The 21705-nt window shown below is 34.0% G+C and overlaps 1 long non-coding RNA gene across 1 annotated transcript; it reads left to right on the top strand.

Moving 5' to 3' along the window:
* The first annotated feature begins 1015 nt into the window (after positions 1 to 1015).
* On the top strand, positions 1016 to 3867 carry LOC129941059 (uncharacterized). The gene is made up of 3 exons (XR_008780805.1): positions 1016 to 2542; positions 2605 to 2864; positions 2928 to 3867. It is a non-coding gene; the product is annotated as an uncharacterized LOC129941059 (long non-coding RNA).
* The last annotated feature ends 17838 nt before the right edge of the window (positions 3868 to 21705 follow it).

Genomic DNA, 21705 nt, shown 5'->3' with positions numbered 1-21705 from the left:
TCTTCCTTTTTTATTATCTGTAGAGCAAAATTTATTTCAAGTCGAAATTTCTACTGGTTTTTGAGGTCGACGAAAAAACTTTTCAAACATACTGCCGTGCGGAAATATGAACCTACGTACAGACATCTCTATACAAATCTTTTATTAAGATTCTAGGGACCTTAAAATGTCGAGAATAGTTATCATTTTCAATTCGACAAAAAGGACCGATTACAGTAACTGTCTATGAGAAGTTAAAAACACCTGTACAATAGGTTAGTCTTCAAAAATGTATAGAATATAAATAATAATATATACATATAAATATATTTATAATAACAATCTATTAAAACATATTTTTGTTCATCGAATATTATCAAAACAACATGAGAGCTTGTACAGAAAAAAAATTATTGAAATTGGTTCATTAGTTCTCGCTAAAACTTACAAACCAAATAATGGTTCTATGGGTGGTACCCTTCTGGAACAATACAACAGACAAATAGACGGACGAAATCGACGGACCCACTATTTTGGACTTCTCTAAGATCGTAGGGCAATGTGTGATTTGATTTTTCGAACTCGATATTTTATTCCAAAATAAACATAAAAGTACAGAGGAAAATATTCACATTGCAAAAATTATGAAAATTTTGTCGTTCCGATCTGTTTCAGGAAATGATTCAAGTTTGCTTTTATATGTATTTTCAAAAATTTCCAACTTTCTATAAATTTAATTGCTATGATAGTAATTAGATAGATTTTCTAACATCGTTTTATTATGTAATTTTAGGAGGAAATTCAAAATCTATAAAAATCCATTTTAAATGTTTAGTTTGCGCTAAAACATTTTTTTTTATTTTGGAAATATTCCCATTATCGTAATGCTTAGGTTTCGAAATAAATGTTTACTAACAAATACGATTTTTTTTTTAAGTTTTAATACGTACAAGTATTTTTGTATAAAATTATTATTTTTCAAAATAACCAAAAACTTACTTTGATATAAATATAAATTTTAATATTTTGTGCTTAATAGCTCCTTAGTTTTTATCCAAAAAACATAAAGCTGAAGATGAAAAGTAACGTTAATAAAAAAATTTTCTCAAGAATTGACTTTCACACATGCTTAATTTTTTATTTTATCATGTTTTCCTACCATTAGTCTCTTTTATATGCATAGTGAATTCGTTCTATAAAAAGATTAATAATGCGAAGACAATTAAAAGTCCAGATTTTCAGCAAACATGACATAAGTATGATAGAAATCACAAAGGTAAACATAACAAATGATGTGACTGTCCCTTAACCCTTTCCTAAGAGGTAATTCGTTTTATTTAAAAGCCTACGTCTTTTATTCAAAACATCAAAGTGATTTTTGTTTTAGAATTCCCTTCTATTTAAAATAAAATGATTTGCAAGTAAGGCCTATCTGAATTCCTTGTACCTACCCTTTATGAAATGCAAAAAAGTATATCTCTCATTTTAAATCATCCCCCTCTTTAACTATTTCAATTAATAAATAAGTCCCAAGGGACTTCAATTTCACTTCCCAGAAGTATTGGTTAACGCTTTCATTATATCACATGCTATCTAAGGTACATTACATAATGTATTCGTATATACCATATATTTAGTTATAGAGGTTTAAACATCTTTCTTAACCTCCCTTACTTTTTGTTTGAAGTCGACCACTTGTATATTCTTTTTAAAATCCACATGCATTCGACAAAAATTTTAAAACATTAATTAATTAGTTTTTGTTCCTAAAAGCGACGGGCATAGCAAGGTATTCGCATATCCTCGTTACGTGACTCACAAAGGGTTGCATATTACAAATACCCGTCCTTATGGGGTTGTCGAACCAACCAACGGGGTGGGTGGTGCTCAAATTTAAACCCACAAGCGTATAACTACTATGCCAACTATAAGTAACATCAGACACATGCCTTAAACATCGGCGGCGGTGGAATAGGTATGGTAATTTAAATGAAAATACTTAACAGGTACAAAAAAAGCGGATCGTGCTGCATCATTGCCACACTAGTGACTGATTTCAACCACCTCCTTTTATGTGCAGTAGTGGGTTGGGAATATTGTATGCACAAGCACAGTCACACGCAACGCAGGCAGAGACCTCTTTGATCGACCGGCTTGCCAATGGCTTCTTCGAAAGCAGAACTTTGCAAAAGATTCAGCTTTTAAAACGAACAAAGTTATAGAAACGTATACCTTACCTATAGCTACATCTGCTGCTTCCTTACTTCTCTAATGCCAATTCGTGATATTTTTTTGATGAAAGGACCAAATTGCAAATGAAAAGGACCCTCATTCCTGCCTCTTCAGCAATAATTTTGTTTTTTTTTTTTGCTTCTTTTCCGTCGAAGAAGCAAAGTCCTTAGCAAATAAATGGAAAAAACAAAAACAATGAGTGCCCACTTGAGTCTGTCCTTATGAAATACGATAGGGGTATTGTAGCGCAAATGATAATATTCACAGAAACGGCAACGGCAACGGCAGCAGTAGCAACAGCGACAGCAGCAGGAAATAAGGAACCAAAAAAGTAGAAAAACATCAGTACAACAAAAAAAATATCCTACCTCATCCATTTTCATTTATTTCCAGCGAAAAAGGGTTATACATAATACACTTGCCTTATTCGACTGCTCTAGAGCTAAAGCTGGAGCTGGAAGTGTATAGCTGATGCCAATTGGAATACATGAGCCATCACATGGCAAACAATTTTAATTCGAAGTCCGGACGTTTAATGCGCCTCCGAATTGACTTTTAATGAGGAGCTTGGCAGAAAAATAAACCATGGCCCAAACAAAAACAATACAACAAAAAACGGACATCACTCTCACAATAGAACAGGTAGATTGCAGGTGGGGTATTCGTATTTTATGCCATTTTCCATTTCCCAGATTTGTTTATTCGGCTGTTTTTAGCTTAAGGATATTTTTTCCGACGACTTTTCATCCAGTTCGAGTTCACTCGGATCGTCCTCGTCCAGTGCGGCAAGGGCGACACGGTGCTACGCGGTGGTGGTAGTGAGGATACTTACATTTCATAGGTAGGACGACGACGACGGGATTATGAAGCACACGATAGGGTCACATGAGGATTTAGCCAAGAGTGCTGTTGCAAAGAAGGATTCCGTGAGCAGCAGGAATCGTGTTGTTTTTTTCTTGCAATACGACAGAGAAGAATTCATTTTTTCCATTTGGCCATTTTGATGAAATCGTATATTTCCTATGTTTATGCTGTTTTTCGTTGTTGTAAGTACATACATATACCTGCATATATGTAAGTAAGGTACTATATTTCTCGAGAAATTGTACTCGTCTCGTACAATAAAAGCTTCGATGAAAAGCAAAGAGAGGCAAACATTGAATCACGAGAGCAAAAGAAAACCATGTCAATCAAATTGCATGCCATTTTGGTTTACTATGAGAATAATATTCTCTGTATACCAGGTTAAGAAGGTTTACAAACGGGCAGCAGGACAGGATCTATTCCACCCTTTTTTTCTTATAAGTGGATCAGGGGGTTCAACTTTTCGTGTTGTTTGGTTTTCATGTAAAATGAACTCTTGCCATTGTGCAGAGAAGATTTCCTGTGAGAAACTCTTTTAGAATGTTGGGATTACCAGGCGGATAATGAGTTGGAAGCAGAGCGTTTTCAATGTTTTTTTTTCTCCGAATACGTTACAGTTGAATATATTAAGGACTTTAAGAAGTGTAAAAGGCCAACATAAGGTTATGTCATATGGCAACAGTAAAATAATGCACTGTTGAATCACTTACATTGTATGGGATGTAAAAAGCCTGAGATTGAATGACCAATACCGTTTGTAAATATTTATTTAGAATTTCATAATAAAACTAACTTAACACATTTTTTTATATATAAAAATAAACTAATGTCTGATTTTGTATAATTAATCCAATTAAAAACATTACATGATGTACTTTGCTTAAGTAATATATTTAAAAAAGAGGCTAGGATGAAACCCACACTGATAACTTCCCATCCCGCCTGTCGATGTCTGTCTTGCTTAAAACTTTAACAAAATGTTTATAATAATATTTTGTGCTTGATAAATAATTTGACGTTAATCTTTATTCTTCTAATAGTTGAGTAACGAACCATTTTTTGTCAGTTTTTTGTTGTTTTCGTAAGTCTCGTTAAAAAAGTTGTCAGTTGTCAATTAATTAGTAAATAAACTTAAATTTACCAGCAATATTTTGCATATCATGAAAAAGTTTGATTTGATCTTTGTTACCGAGATTGGAGTTTTTTAACAAAATGGAATCATTTGAAAATCGATAATTTGGCTATATGTATATCGAGAATCGAACATCAATTTTTACCAATTTTGGGTACTATTTATGTAGATTTTAATTTTTTGAAAGCAACTGACTGTCAGATTTTTATACAAATTACTTAATGTCGAACACGCAATTTCTTCTATGAGATGCAATTAGTTTGAAGCCAATATAAAAAATATTTGAGTCCAAAATTTAATAAGTTTTGTGTAGGTTTTTAAAACTGTCAATTCGATTTTTCTCAAAATTTTACCAGGGATCAAAAACGTTATTCTTTCAATTTAAATAGTTTGGTATCACATCACAATATATATTTAAAATAAAATTTACTGCTTCGTGAGATATTTTAGGTTAACCATTATTATGGTAAAAAAACAACCCACTCAGATTTTTCGAGTATCCTTTCTTCATCTTTCTGCATTATTGTCTGTATAGAAAAATTTATTTTAAGTCGATATATCTACTAGTTTTTGAGATATGGATAGCGAAAAAAGCTTCCTGAACTTACGGACTAGGACTTCTAGGAACCTTTAAATGTCGAGAAATGTCAAAGTTTTCAATTCGACAAATCGGACCGATTACAATAACTATGGGAAGTAAATGATAATAAAGCTAAACCTTAATAAAAAACAAAGTAAAAATAAAATAAAAAATAAAAATAAATAAATAATATATGAAATACAAATTTTCAAGAAATGCCAATAAAGTTATTAAAAATTTGTTTTTAACTAAGAATTTCGTTGACAAAAAAATATTTTGAAATTAACCTATTTCATCATATGCAAAGTATTGTTAGTAATTTGTTATAAGCTAAGAAAAATTCAACTGAAAAATTATTAAAAAAAACTATTGAAAACCTACAAAAGTTTAAATCAAGATAAATCGACGAACCGGGGGCTTGAGTTATCACCCTCTGTTTAAATCTTACATTATGAATACTAATCTTAAAAAAATTAACCGACTCCTTGGGCACACGAGCAAGTTCATGCGTATTAAAGAATTCTATTTATTTTGTATCTTAATTTGTCTTACTTTAATAATTTTTATTTTATTATAAAACATATCTTAAACTTCCCACCAGAAGTTATTATAATGGGTCCGATTTGTCAAATTGAAAATTTTGAAATTTCTCGACGTTTCAAGGTCCCTAAAGTCTAAATAAAAGATTTTTAGAAAGATTTCTGTGCGTCCGTTCGTACGTCCGTACGTCTGTACGTTCGTGACGTTTTTTCGTCCTCCATAGCTCAAGAACCAGAAGAGATATCGACTTCAAACACATTTCTTTATATGGATAGAACTTTGAAGAAAATTGCGTGGGTTGTTTTTTTTCACCATAGCAGTTTAAAGAAAAGATGAATCATTTTGGTTAACCCTAAATATCTCATGAACCAAAAACGCTAGGGACTGAAATTAAATTTTATATTATATATTCAAACATTATATCAAGCATGTATATTAAAAAAAAAAGAGGCTGGGATGCGACCCACACTGATAACTTCCCATCCCGTCTGTCGATTTGTCTTGCTTAAAAGTTTGTCTATATGTACTCGTATCAATTTTTACCAAATTTGCGTACTCTTTTTGTAGATTTTATTTTTTATATGAAAAAACGGACTGTTGGAATTTTAAATATAAATTACTGAATATCGAAAACAATATTTTCTGTGAAATAAAATAAGTTTCAAGTCAATATTTTCAAGTTTTGAAAAGCTATTTGAGTCGAAAGTAAATTTTTACGAAGTTTTAGTATTGTTTTTATTTTAGAGTTTTATCGAAAATCAATTTTTACCAACTTTTACACATTTTTTTTTAGGTTTTAATTTTTTGTAAAAAAACTGTCAATTGGATTTTTTTCAAACTTTAATTGAATGTTGACAGCAAGATTTTTTGAAAGATAAAAAAATTAAAGCCAATATCTCAAAGTTTTCAAAAGATATTTGAGTCGAAAATCAATTTTTACCAACTTTTATAAATTATTTTTTTTTAGGTTTTTATTTTTTGTAAAAAAACTGTTAATTCGATTTTTTTCAAACTTTAATTGTATGTTGACAACAAGATTTTTTGAAAGATAAAAGTTAATTTAAGCCAATATCTCAAAGTTTTGAAAAGATATTTGAGTCGAAAATCAATTTTTACCAACTTTTATAATTTTTTTTTTAGGTTTTTATTTTTTGTAAAAAAACTGTCAATTCGATTTTTTTCAAACTTTAACTGAATGTTGACAACAAAATTTTTTGAAAGATAAAAGTAAACTAAATACAATATCTCAAAGTTTTGAAAAGATATTCGAGCCGAAAATCAATTTTTACCAACTTTTATACATTTTTTTTTAGGTTTTTATTTTTTGTAAAAAAAACTGTCAATTAGATTTTTCTCAAAATTTTTCAGAATGTTGAAAACAATATTTCTTATAAGAAAAATAAGTTTGAAGACTAAATTTCAAGTTTTTGAAAAGATATTTGAATCGATATTCAATTTTTACGAACTTTGAGTAATGTTTTTTTTTAGATTTTTATTTTTTATAAAAAAACTGTCAATTAGATTTTTCTCAAAATTTTATCAGATGTCAAAAACATTATTCTTCGTTGCACAAAATTGTTTTAGAGATAAAATCATATTTCAGTCGTAAAATTTTAGAGGTGACAAATTTTTTTTTTTAGTTTTATTGATTTAAAAAAAAAACCGTTATATTGATTTTTTTCAAAAAATATACCTGTTTGGTATTACGTTACAATCTATTATATAAAATTTAATTTAAGTCTCTAGCGTTTTTGGTTCGTAAGATATTTAGGGTCAACCAAAGTTTTCACCTTTTTTTCAAACTAAAAATAAAAAAAAAACCACCCACACAATTTTCTTGAGAGCCCTTTCTGCATCTTTCTGCTTTATTATCTGTATAACAAAATTCATTTGAAGTCGATATCTCTTCTGGTTCTTGAGCTATGGACGACGAAAAAAACGTAGCGAACGTACGGACGTACAAACGTACGTACACACGCACGCACAGACATCTTTCTAAAAATCTTTTATTTTGACTCTAGGGACCTTGAAACGTCGAGAAATGTCAAAATTTTCAATTTGACAAATCGGACCCATTACAATAACTTCCTATTGGAAGTTAAGAAAAAACAATTTGCATCTGGTAAGATTTTGAGAAAAGTCGAATGAACAGTTTTTTTTTATAAAAAATAAAAACCTAAAAAAAAAGTAGCTGGGATGCGACCCACACTAATAACTTCCCATCCCGTCTGTCGATTTGTCTTGCTTCAAAGTTTGTCTATATGTACTCGTACCAATTTTTACCAAATTTGCGTACTATTTTTTGTAGATTTTTTTTAATGAAAAAACGGACTGTTGGATTTTTATATACAAATTACTGAATATTGAAAACAATATTTTTCGTGAAATAAAATAAGTTTGAAGCCAATTTTTTTAATTTTTAAAAAAACTGTCTATTCAAATTTTTTAAAAATTTTACCAAATGTTGAAAACAATATTTCTTATAAGATAAAATTAGTTTGAAGCCAATATTTAAAATTTTTGAAGAGATATTTGAGTCGAAAATCAATTTTTACGAACTTTTGTTAATTTTTTTTTCGGTTTTTAATTTTTTGTACAAAAACTGTCCAATCGATTTTTTTCAAACTTTAACTGAATGTTGACAACAAAATGTTTTGAAAGATAAAAGTAAATTAAAGCCAATATCTCAAAGTTTTGAAAAGATATTTGAGTTGAAAATCAATTTTTACCAACTTTTATAAATTTTTTTCTAGGTTTTTATTTTTTGTAAAAAAAACTGTCAATTAGATTTTTCTCAAAATTTGTCCTAATGTTGAAAACAATATTTCTTATAAGAGAAAATTAGTTAAAACCTATTATTTCAAAGCTTTTAAAAGATATTTGAGTCGAAAATCATTTTTTACGAACTTTTGTTAATTTTTTTTCGGTTTTTAATTTTTTGTACTAAAACTGTTAATTCGATTTTTTTCAAACTTTAACTGAATGTTGACAACAAGATGTTTTGAAAGATAAAAGTAAATTAAAGCCAATATCTCAAAGTTTTGAAAAGATATTTGAGTCGAAAATCAATTTTTACCAAAAAATTGGTAAACTTTGATTTTCGACTCAAATATCTTTTCAAAAATTTGAGATTATGGCTTCCAACTAATTTTTACTTATAAAAAATATTGTTTTCAATATTCTAACAAATTTTGAGAAAAATCGAAGTGACAAAAATAAAAACCTAACAAAAAAGATCAATACTAAAACTTGGTAAAAATTTACTTTCGACTCAAATAGCCTTTCAAAAATTAAAAATATTGTCTTCAAACTTATTTTATTTCACAGAAAATATTGTTTTCGATATGTAGTAGTTTTTTTATAAAAAAATAAAATCTACAAGAAATAGTACGCAAATTTGGTTAAAATTGATGTTCGGTTCTTGATATCTCTCAAATTAATTTCATTCATCCAATTTGTAAAAATTTTTTTTCGATATAAAATCTATTTAACAAAACTTGATTTTTAAACTTAACTATTTGTTTGCGTTAAAAATATTGTTGGTTATTCAAAAATTTTTATGAATAATTCAACTAAGAACTTTTTTAACCCAAAACGAAAACCTACAAACTTTAAGCAAGACAAATCGGCAGACGGGATGGGAAGTTATCAGCGTGGGTCACATCCCAGCCTCTTTTTGTTATTATTATACATATTGCAATCAAAAATGCATTTACGTTTTTTTGATATGTTGATAAAAGCTGCAAAATAATTTGTTTGTATTTACAAATTTAAAAAAAATTTGAAATTGTTTATAAAAACTTAGATATGAAAATGTTAAATTTTTTGATTTTTTAAGATTCTTCTTTAATATTTGTAAAACTTTTTCCACTACACAATATGTATATTTTGTAATGTTAAAAAGGAGATCCTAACAATTCTGAATGTCTGTTTATTGATCTGCAATAATCCATATTTTAATTAATTATTATTCGTGATTCAGAGGTGGAAACGTCAAAATTTTAATCCAATTTGCCCATAAAACATTTTTATTTTAATATCAAAATCAATTTATTTTTAAAATTTCGTTTTTAAAACATAAATGTATATTATAGAAGATTATATATTATAATTATAATTCTAGACACAATTTTGTTTTTTTTTTATTTTTTGTTTTTTTTTTCAGCATAAAGCATGTATAGAGTTTGTAATCCATATGATACGGTACATACCTATACTTATAAGGAACTCATTTGGAATCCAATTACCGTGGAAAATCTTTCGAAATGAAAATTTAACTCAAAAACTTCAAAGTGGATCGTGGATTGACAAAAAACTTCATCCTCAATTATACCTACTCCTATTTTCAATAGGTATACAGACACAAAGACAGACTGCGGCACACAAATCAAAAGTATGAATACTCTAATGCTTGAGATAAATAGAAAACGTTTCTTTTTCTGGGAAGCTTCCGCGATGCTCGATTTATGTTATTTTTATTCCATTAGTTTTCATCATTTCTTCAGCCAGCCAGCACGCATTGAATCATAACTTCACAGTATAACGGCACTATACTCATACTTCAAGACTTCTGATGGCGGGTTTTGGGCTGGCACTGGCATCGCCTTCTATACATATTCAGTTTCAGTCTATAAGATTTGAACGTATGATAAAAACATGCAGGGGTAGGTATAAAGGAATAGGTGGTATGAAATCCATCAAAAACGGTTGCCATATTAAACGACATACTATAACATGAACAACATAACGGAATATGGGTCGTTTTGGTTGTGATGATGCCTGCAGCAAGTAACATCGTCCTGTCATCCACCTAGTGCTCCATATTGTGTGTGTTCGTTTTCGTTTCGTTCATCTATCTTTCAATACCCGAGTGTGCCGATGAATGTGTCACTTTCATACACTTAACTACACATGTAGATAGACACATATGACTATCCCTATATCCCCCGCTATTCCTTCGATCCTGATGATGTGGAGTCGAGTCGACTCGAGCTTATAGCGGTTTTTGAGAGAGAATCGCATCACATAAATTTTCCGGGAACTCATTATTTATCCTGTCAACGAATGTATGGATGACTGAGAGTGTTTGAGAGCAAAGGACTCACATTCTATTCATATGTATCCTAGCGAATGGAAGGATAATTAAACTTTAATTAGGAAACTGTACAAGTGTGTCACATTTATAGTTGGAACGTGACGGTATGCCCGTGCCATTTTTTGTTGTTTTTTTTCTGCAATCTCCTCCGCACATTGCATTTTCCCTCATGCTGTGATACCTACTAGAGTCAACTCCTGTAGGACTTTGAGCTGAGAACGACGACGATATGGGGTTATTTAAGCTTGACTACAGGCACACATACCTGTATGAGTTGATATAGGCGGTTTTTTGAGAGTGCAGAGGTCCTTTGAACTGAAAGATCAGTCACACACACGTTTCTTTTGCCGGTATATAGTTTGAACGTGGGAGAGTATTAATTTGAACTGGATAAGAAAATTTTCTAATGAACTACTGCCATGGTAAATTTTTCCTTTATTTTTCATAAAATGACTGCAAGAAGTAGCAAGCTTGGATAATGTATATAAAAGCAGAAGGAGTACCTATCTTGTTATAGAGGATAGATGAAGCGACATCATGTACTCGTATCTACTCGTATGTGTGTGGCAGATGGTGGGATAAATTAGTCCAATTTTGAAATGAAGTACCAAGATAAGATTTTAATTAAATGTTTTTAGTTTGTTTCGGCTCCGAGAAGATTTAGAGTCTTATTTTTTTTCTAGGTACCTACATAAAACAATATAGCAGAAGTTTTATATGTTAAAGTAGATTAATTGGGCACTATAAAGAAGAGGAAATAAATTGTGTTTTGTTTATTGTTATACCTTTTCATGATTTTCAAGAACGTCAAAGCCGGCTATAGTTTATGAAAAAAACGAAGATTATAGGCATGATTTAAAATATGACTTCTCCCATTGTTGAAATGTTTTGGTCACACTTTATTCCTATATAAGATCTACATAACTAAGATTTAATCTAGAGACAAGATTTAATTTCAAACATTTTTTACCACTAACCGTAATAATCGCAAGGGATATTTCTTTACCAAAATGAAAAATACGCATACGCCCCAGTGTACCACCAGTGTTAAAATGTTTGAAGATGTTCAAAGCGTAGACATGTGCATTCAAGAAGACGCAAGAGTTCACAGGTTTTTCTCAAAACCCACCTCTATCTATCAACTCCTACTCTCACCTTCCCGTGGTGAACATCGGGTGCCTCGTACCTCAACTGGAGATGGGGTTCCAACCACAGTGGAAAGTGTTTGGGGGTAGCAAACGAGAGAGAGGGGAGAGATGTTTCCACTTAGGCACCTCTCCTTTTATCCAAATGGCAGCGGAGGAATTCCCAAGATGGAATCAACAGTGGCGTCTACACTCCTCTTATATATAGCTACTACGACATATTCGAAGCCTAGGCTCTTGCCCATGGAGTAAAATCAAGGACCTGGTCCCATAGGTTGAATGTCGTGCGTCAGGGTGGCTTCTTGACCACATAAAAAAACCAAGACTCCGATATTGACGGATTTATTGTTGACAACCCACGAAAAAGAATTAAGGACAACGAACTTCGGATATGCACGTGGAGAGTTAGGTCAGCAGAGGCCCTAGACTGCTATAAAGCAGACATCACCACTTAGGCAACAAGTCTTGAGCTATAGGTGTATCAACGAGTGCCTCATGTTCATCTGTATCAAGGCAAAGTTCGTCAACATTAGCCTAATATGAGCTCACGCCACCACAGAAGAGAAGGATGACAACACCAAAGCTATGTTCTTCGAGCTCTTAGACAAAACATATAATCAGTGTCCTAGCTACGATATTAAAATTGTCCTGGGCAATTTTATTGCAAAGCTAGGAAGGGAAGGCATTTTTATGGAATAATCGGGAAAAGCAGTCTACACGACAAAACTTTCGACAGTAGATTCATTCTCATCGATTTTGCTGCGGGGTGAAACGTTATGATGCTAGTACGCGTTTTCCACACCTCAACATTCACAAAGTAATTTGGAAATCTCCAGGTCAAGCTACCGTTAACCAGATTGACCATACTGCGATCGACACTAGACACGCTTTAAGCATCATAGATGTCCGAACTTTCCGAGGAGCTAACATCGACTAGGACCACTACCTCGTTGTTTCCAAGGTAGCAAGATGCTGGGAGAAGGTACAAAGTCGGATGGCTACAAATGCAAGAGATCACCTAATCCTTCTCCGACTGAGTTACAAGTAACCTCTCTTGATGTTCTCTGCCGACAACCCTATTTATCGAAAACCAGTGGCAACATTGCCGATATGTAATCAGAGAAGCTACCTCTACCGTGCTGGGTTTAAAGCAGCCACCAACAAGGAACAACGGGTTTGATGAGGAATGTCGGCAGTCAAACAACATGCACGCAAAGCGGCGATGCATAAAAGGACAATAGCTGCTCACGAGCTCAATGAGAAGAAGAAGCGAGAGGAACACCGACTTCTCAGAAGGAAAAAGAGGTAGCATGAGAAGCGTGCGGTCAAAGATTTTGAGAGGTTCAAAAGCAGGAATGAACTTTGAGAGTTTTATGAGCAGGTGAAACGGAGTTCACAAGTTCATAAAGCTCGAAATGAAGGCTGCAAAGACGAAAGTGGAAACATCATAGCGAAATCGCAGTCAATGCCGAGGATATAGAAGGATCACTCCTGCAGACTGTATAAAGACGACGACGAACCGAATTCCGCTGTCAGGCAGGATGATCCATTTAACATAGACGACGAAAGCCGACAACACCATCTTCCCGACTTATACAAATTAAAGCTAAGCTAAGCTGAAGTCTAACAAAGCCACTGGAGCAGATAGCTTGAATGCCAAGCCATCTGCATTCAAAGCTTAACATCGCTTAAAAATTCTTTTTTGCGGTAATATGTGAATGTCTAAAGCCCATCGTCAACAACCTGTCCCTATCAATGTGGTGTTAGTTCAGGAAAGTCCACAGTCGAACAAATATTAACATTACGGCAGAACCTGGAAAAAACCCTAGAAAATCAAATCGGCACTTACCATATGACAACATCTACAGGGACGAGCTGTAGAGCCATGTCTTGTTTTGGCATCCCTGCCAAACTCGTTCGTTTGGGCAGAATGACCATGGAGAATTCATGCTGCTCCATAAAGGCTGGAAACAACTTAATTGAATCCTTTAAAGTGATGCACTGTCATGCGATTTTTCTTAAACATTATACTTGAAAGAAATGAGCAGAGTTCCCACGTGAACACTAGAGGCACTATCTTTCAAAAGTTTGTCCAATTACTAGCATATGCTGAAGATATTGACAAAATCGGAAAAACTTAGCGTAATGTCAAAGGGGCTTTTGCAAGCATTGAGGCGGGTAACATCGGTTTAACGGTTAATGAGATCAAAACAAAGTTCATGTTGCCTCCAATAAATGACTTACAACACCGTCAACAACGTCAGGCGTAACTTCGTCTACCTAGCACCTTCGGTCCTTTCGAAAGAAAAGTCCTCGGTGTGATCTATGGTCCCGTATGCATAGAAGGAGAGTGGAGAAGAAGATGGAGCGACCAGCTGTACGGTCTTACAGCGAGGTAGACTTAGCCAGAAGGGTAAAAGTCGAGAAGTTCGCTGGGTGAGGTTCTAGTTCACACAGGGCTGTTAAAATTTAAAATAATTTGTTTATTATTTCAGAATCACTTATTGTAGATGCATTAAAAATATTGTTTTCTTATCTTGTATAAAATGTATTAAAAAAGTAGATTTGTTTTGTTTGATTTTTTATTTTTTAAAGTAAAAGATGAAGATGTCAAAAATCTTACCACAAAAAAACTCTAACATCGCAAATACTTTATTTTTAAAACACCATCCCCTTCTATTGGGAAAACATTAACTTTCATTGAAGTTGAAGAAAGTATCGATTTTTTTACTTACATATATCACAGCCATTAAAAATTTTCAGCGAAAGTTTTTCACAGCCAGTGTCATTCAAATTTCCAATAAATTATCCTTGAATAACTGTCATGACCTTAGCTAGTCTGGCATTAAACTTTGCATTACCATTTTTGTTTTTGTCTCCATTCGACGAATAATTGCCACATTTCGATTTCGAATTTCTACTTTCACTTTAATCAAAAGTTTTTTTTTCATATCTCGTTTTCATTGAAGGACTATCTGATTTTTTTTTAGAGAACCTTATGCTGACAGTTAGGTAATTACTTGCAGGAGTAGGAAAAAGCACTTGACAGGAATAAAAATTATTATACCACCTCAAATGGGTGTTTTTCTTGCTTTTCTTTATTGGACATTGCGAGTGTGGCCATCAAACTATAGGTGGCTATCGAATCTATATAAAAACTTAACAACGTTGGGTGGGTTTTCCACAAAAATGTCCTTGAAGATTGTAGAAATTTCTACCTATACCATATATGCCCAAGGGAGGAGAATACAAAAAAAAACCCACGGGAAATGCGTGCAAATGCAACCACAAACAATTGTAACGTAAGTGGATTGAAATTATGATTAGGATTTTCAATTAAAGCTCACGCCATCTTTTCGAATGGGTTTTCTGTGCTTTCTCTGGTGTTGTGTTTTTGTATCCATCACATAAAGGTAGGTAAGAATATTTTGTGTGCATTTCACACCTGAAAGTTTTTTGAGTTCTGTTTCTGGTTTTCATTTTGGTTTGTGTATGATGGCAGGCAAAATGGCATGACTCATTTATATTGTGCCATTTACCATCATTGCAGGTAACATTTTATTGGGATATTAGTTCAAGTGGTTTTTCATGTTTTTCACATTTCATTATAGTGGATATGGTGAGATATGAGTGTTTTTTTTTTTGTTATTAACCTGCATTTCGCGGTTTACCTAAACCACATTACATAAATTATATGGGTTGATGGAACTTCAAAAAACTGGATTTATAGAACGACATTTTCCAAAGGACCCATATAGGATTAGAAGGGTGGGTTATTAAATTTTTAAGAGTAGCACATAATTAAATTCGTGCTTCTGAAATGCTACGGAGTTTTTAAATTACCTTCATGTAAAGCCAGAACTTTTAAATCAGAACAAAATTTAACCCAAAAATGTGTATAGTTTTATCAGCAAGATGTCAAGTTAAACATTTTTAAATACAATTTTTTTTAAATTCAATAATTTTTGACAACAAAATTGTTTATTAGATGTTAAGTTTTGTATTCCTAATAAATTGGCTAATACCAAACATAATCATTTTTTTTGACAAATCTACGGAATCAAAATTGAGTTTTAATGAAAATGTTCTTAAATTTATGTTCATACTAGTTGACCCGGTGAACGTCGTTTCACCTAAATCGGTTTCTTATAATCTTTTATGTATTAATACTGTTTTCACTTAAAACATTGACATTCTAAGTAAATTTCACAATTTCAAATGATTGGCTTTGCAAATTTCCGAAATCCGAAAATTTAGCCGCTTGAAATAAAAAGTTTATTAAGTTTTATTTAAGTTTATCCTTTGTACTTTCCTTTAATAATTGTTTCTTCAATGGCTTTGTTCATGAGCTTCTTCACAGTCAATCTCGTTAAATTCCATTCCATTCCAATGTTAATATGTCAGCATCAACTTTTCCATCACCAATATCTAACAATTGTTTTGAAAACACACCTGCCCTTTGATCTTGTTGTAGAGGTGCACGCATTAGCTGTCAGTCTACATTTGTGTCTTTTCATATACCCGTTTAGTTGTTGTGGTTGTCTATAAAACGCCTCAAATGACAATTCTTCTCATCCCTTAAATGCATGATTTTGTATTTTCTAAAAAAATATTTTTTACGTGAATATGTTTATAAAGGGTGATTTATTAAAAGCTATAGTGAAGTTTTGCAAAAAAACACATACAATTAAAAAATGCATAAAATCTTTATTTAAATTTATAGTACGGTCCATATAATTTAATGTTTGAAGATTATTTCATACAAATGCTGATCTTGATTGCGCCTCAAATGGTCCATTCGCTTCAATATTGTCTTACGATTACCATTCGCAATTACTTTACGATTCGGTGAAACTTTGAAGAAGTACGGTCCAATGATGCCATCAGCATCGCACCAAGCTGTGACTTATTCAGGATACATTGGTAGCTCTTGCAGTCAAACTTCTGGCTGATATTCAATACACAAAAAATCCAAAAATGTAATTTGTATGATTGAAACTTATTAAAACAATCAACTTTTTTTCAAACATAAGTAAATCTTGATGTTCAAATGGTAGACATGTGCATTCAAGAGGACACAAGCGTCCACAGGTTTTTCTCAAAACCCACCTCTGTCTATTAACTTCTACTCTCACCTCCCCGCGGTGAACATAGGCTGTCTAGTACCTCAACTGGAGATTGGGTTCCAACCCCAGTGGAAAGTTGTTGGGGGCAGCTTGCGAGAGAGGGGGGGAGAGGTGTTTTCACTAAGGCACCTCTCCTTATCCAGGCGGCAGCGAACGAATTCTCGATATGGAATCAACGGTGGCGTCTACAGTCCCAGTAAGGTTGAACTACTTAGTGAACACCTTATAGGGCTTCTTCGACATATTTGGAGCCCAGACTGCGATATCTACTACGGCGACTGCTACCGAGAACAAAGACAGCGTCTATTTGGGTGTGGGTTTGTTGTTGGAACTAGGCTCAGGCAAAAAGTCTTGAGTTTCAACAGTGTGATCGAGCGCATCACGACAGTAAATTCACGGCTAAATTCGTCAACATAAGCCTAATATGCGCGCATGCATTAATAACCTCTTAAGGAGTCCTATGCTTTCTGCATTAAGCATTGAAAACCAGTGGCAACATTGCCTTGCAGCCATCAGAGATGCCACCTCTGAAGTTTTAGGTTTCACACGGCCACCACAGCGAAACCCCTGGTTTGACGACGAATGCCGGCAAGCGCACGCTGCGAAAATTTTACCAAAAGGTAAAAATAACCTCCCAAGGGTACCAGCCACGAACCGAAGCCCGTAAAGACGATCAGGGGAACATCGTAGTAGAACCGCAATCGATGCTGAGACTATGGAAAGATCACTTCTCCAAATTATACAACGGCGATGACGAACCGAATTCCGCTGTAAGGGAGATAGAACCACTCAACCTCGGCGACGCAGATCAACAATTCCGCCTACCCGACCTTGACGAAGTGAAGATAGCTATATCTAAACTTAAGTCAAACAAAGCTGCTGGAGCTGACGGCATCGCTGCCGAACTATTCAAAGCAGCAGGCGATGACTTGGTACGGAGCATGCACCAACTCATCTGCAAAATATGGTCGGAAGAAAGCATGCCCGATGAGTGGAATCACATCATAGTGTGCCCGATACATAAAAAAGGAGACCCTCTCAACTGCGCCAACTACAGAGGCATCAGTCTCCTTAACATTGCGTATAATATCCTCTCTGCCGTATTATGTGAATGTCTGAAGCCATTCGTGAACAACCTGATTGGTCATTATCAGTGTGGCTTTAGACCAGGAAAGTCCACTATCGACCAAATATTCATGCGTATGACAGCATCTATAGGGAAGAGCTGTGCAATGTCTAGTTTTGGCATCCCTGTCAAACTTATTCGTTTGAGCAGAATGACGATGGAGAATGCACGCTGCTCTATCAAGGTCTGAAAAGATCTTATCGATTCATTTGATATCAAAAAAGGTTTTAGACAAGGCGATGCACTGTCATGCGACTTCTTCAACATCGTTCTGGAAAGAATTGTGCAAAACTCAACCGTCAACACTAGAGGCACAATCTTCCAAAAGTCCATCCAATTACTCGGATACGCAGATGATATTGACATAATTGGAAGATCAAAGCATGATGTCAGTGGAGCGTTTTTGAGCATTGCGAAGAAGATGGGTTTAGTGGTCAATGAGGGCAAGACCAAGTATATGCTGTCATCAAAAACGGACACTGAACGACGACGTCTTGGACAAAACGTCACCATGGACAGCTATAACTTTGAGGTAGTTAAGGACTTTGTCTACCTAGGCACCGCTATTATTGCAGACAACGACAGCAGCGCTGAAATCAAACGAAGAATAACTCTCGCAAATCGCTGCTTCTTTGGACTAAGAAGGCAATTGAGAAGTAAAGTCCTCTCTCGAGCATGTAAATCACCATCTATAAGACACTCATCATCCCGGTTCTCATTTATGGCGCTTAGGCCTGGACCCTGTCAAAGAAAGATGAGAGCGTCTTAGGATGCCTCGAGAGAAAAATTCTTCGGGTGATTTTTGGTCCCGTACGCATAGATGGAGAATGGAGGAGAAGATATAACAACGAACTGTACGGGCTGTACAGCGACACTGACCTAGTTAGCAGAACTAAAGTCCAACGGCTTAGATGGCTAGGTCATGTAGAGTGGATGGACATCAACGCTCCAGCCCGGAAGGTCTTCGAATTCAATCCCGTGGGACGGCTCAGGTGGCGCACGCAGGTTCGAGAGGACCTCAACCAACTTGGCGTGCGAAACTGGAGACAGCTAGCTAAGGACCGAGCTGGCTGGAGACGCTTGTTGGTTGAGGCCCAGGTCCGCCCCGGACTGTAGCCCCACCTTAAGTAAGTAAGTAAACCTTACATTTTACATCCTGGCATCATACATCGCATCCGTTTGCTCTGTCGTGTTTGCTTGTGATCAGTTCCATCGTATCACATACCTTGATGGAAAAACCTGCAACGCACTACTTCGCTTTCCTTCGTCCGCAAAACTACTGGATCGACCATTTGTTGGCTGATTGTGTGCCTTATATACAAAGCGTATCGGCAAGTTCGCTTCTAAAATCGACAAAATTCAAAATTTCTTTAGTTCCTTTTCCTCCCTTGACCAAACCTTGCTTATATATCACTTATCAGTTTATAGCAGTTAGGTCCATGGGTTGATAAAAAAAAACTCAAGTCTCTCGGATACGGTACCGTCCCAAGTACGAATCCATCAAATCCACTCCGTCCACTATGGGTGTTGTACTCTTTGACGATTTCTGAGCATGACATATTTTTATCTTCTCATAATAAGTTATTGTAATGGGTCCGATTTGTCGAATTGAAAATTTTGACATTTCTCGACGTTTCAAAGTCCCTAGAGACGAAATAAAATATTTTTAGAAAGATGTTTGTGCGTGCGTCCGTATACGTCTGTACGTTTGTGAAGTTTTTGTCGTCGTCCAAGACTCAAGAACCAGTAGAGATATCGATTTCAAAAAAGTTTTGTTATACAGTTAATAGTGTAGAAAGATGCAGAAAGGCCTCTCAAGAAAAATGTGTGGGTGTTTTTACCATAGCAGTTTAAAAATAAGGTGAACATTTTGGTTAACCTTAAATATCTCCTGAACCAAAAACGCTAGAGACTTCAATTGAATTTTATATAATATAATGTAACGTGATACCAAACAAGTTTATTTTTTGAAAAAAAAAAAAAATACAAGGAATTTTTTTTTTATAAATCAAAAAAACTGATACAAAAAATTGTCACCTCGAAAATTTTACGAATACAGAATGATTTTATCTCCAAAACAATTTTGTGCAACGAAAAATAACGTTTTTGTTTTAAACATCTGGTAAGACCTTAAAAAAACATTCAGTCAAATTTTGAAAAAAACGAATTGACAGTTTTTTAGCAAAAAATAAAAAAAGAAAATTTAACAAAAATTGGTAAAAATTGGTTAACGACTAAAAATCTAAACTTAAAAGAAAATTTAACAAAAATTAGTAAAATCTATAAAACAGAACTAGATATTGAAACTAAACTATGTATTTCACTACATGAAAAATATTGTTGGAAATTTTGAAATTCTTCCAGATCACGGTAGACATCTCGATAGCTTCGTAACTTTTGACGTATTCTTCGTACGATCCTCTTAACACCGATTAAGCCATAACTCCTTGCTTAGTCATCAGGAGCTTACAATTTTTTCCAAGGCAGTTTCTTTACACAGCCCCCAGGCATAAAATTCCTTCATTGGCCATGTAATTCATAATACGAAATAAACGATGGGAATCAACTCTTCTTTCTATTGCATGACTAAGTGTTATTACAACATTCCCAACCACTCCTAGTTCCATCTCATTTTCCAGCATGGTATCTTTGTCTTTTCCGGAACAGATGATGAACTTATAGGCATATCCCGTCAATGAACTAAACACAGCATAAACAGCTTGAATCCCCATTTGTGGGGTTTCAAGGGCAAATATTGTTTCATGAACCATTTTTGCTGCATACATTTGCTCATCAATAGAAACTCGCTGATCCATGGGTACACTTGCAAAAAAACTGAAAAGGAGTTTCTAGCTCCATTATTTGTAATGAAAAGTCGTGAAATTGTATTGGCGGCGGCTCTTGGTTTTCAGGGGCAGCATCCTTATTTGCATATTCAAGTTCATGGTCACTTTCATTTGCAACTTCATCGAGGAGCTCTTCTAGCTGCACACGAGTCAACAAATCTCCAAGATCATCACAAGTATTTTTCGTGCCATTCTATAAAAAAAAGAAAATTTTCACATTGATAACGAATCATTTTATAATTTTTTTTTTAGACTAGAAATATTTGTTATCCCTTATAAAAAATTCCGTTTGTTGTTGAGCTTTAAGAGCAACTTAAATGTATGGTATCATTTTTGATACAAAGTGCATTTAAGGGTATTATAATTTACAAGCTGAAAAATATTTTTTGAAAAATGATGCACTTAGATTTTAGGAGAATAGAGAAATGTCAAAAGTCTATAAAATTAGACCTATAACAATAACTTATGATTACGTACAACGTTCCAGTAGTTTCAGCTATATTATAAAAGTTGGATAATGGACAGACACTAATTTTTGTTAACCTGAAGATATAGAGAGATTAGAGTACATGTTTAAAGGTTAAGTCTATCGAAATTTGACTTCAAAACATATAAAACATATATGAAATTAACTATCAGCCAAGAACTCAATCTGTATTTATGAAAAGTCAAGCTTGTCCGCCCGCCCTTGAACACATGAACACTTTACAAACAAAGCAACCTCCTATTCTACCGTACACTACGTATACACAAACACATGCTGTAACACCTCTTCCAATTTATTCCGCCAAAGGAAGCAGAAAGTAAATAATCCTAAATGCATTTGATATCACCATTTGCCTGGATTTGAAATACTAAAATTCACGCCACCGGACACAATAATGTGTTCGGTTCACTCCAATCCGTTCCGTTTCTATCCGAGCTGACCGGGTCAATCCGCCCTCTTATACATTCAGATCATTCCATACATTACTTCTCTATATTCTTGGTCTTCTTTTACTATATACCTCCATTCACATCCGTAAAACATATCCCATCCA

This window comes from Eupeodes corollae, chromosome 1 (genome assembly GCF_945859685.1).
Source record: "Eupeodes corollae chromosome 1, idEupCoro1.1, whole genome shotgun sequence".
In the NCBI taxonomy this organism is placed as follows: Eukaryota; Metazoa; Arthropoda; class Insecta; order Diptera; family Syrphidae; genus Eupeodes; species Eupeodes corollae.
Note: the sequence above shows the minus strand (reverse complement) of the source record. Positions and strands in the feature narration are given on the sequence as shown.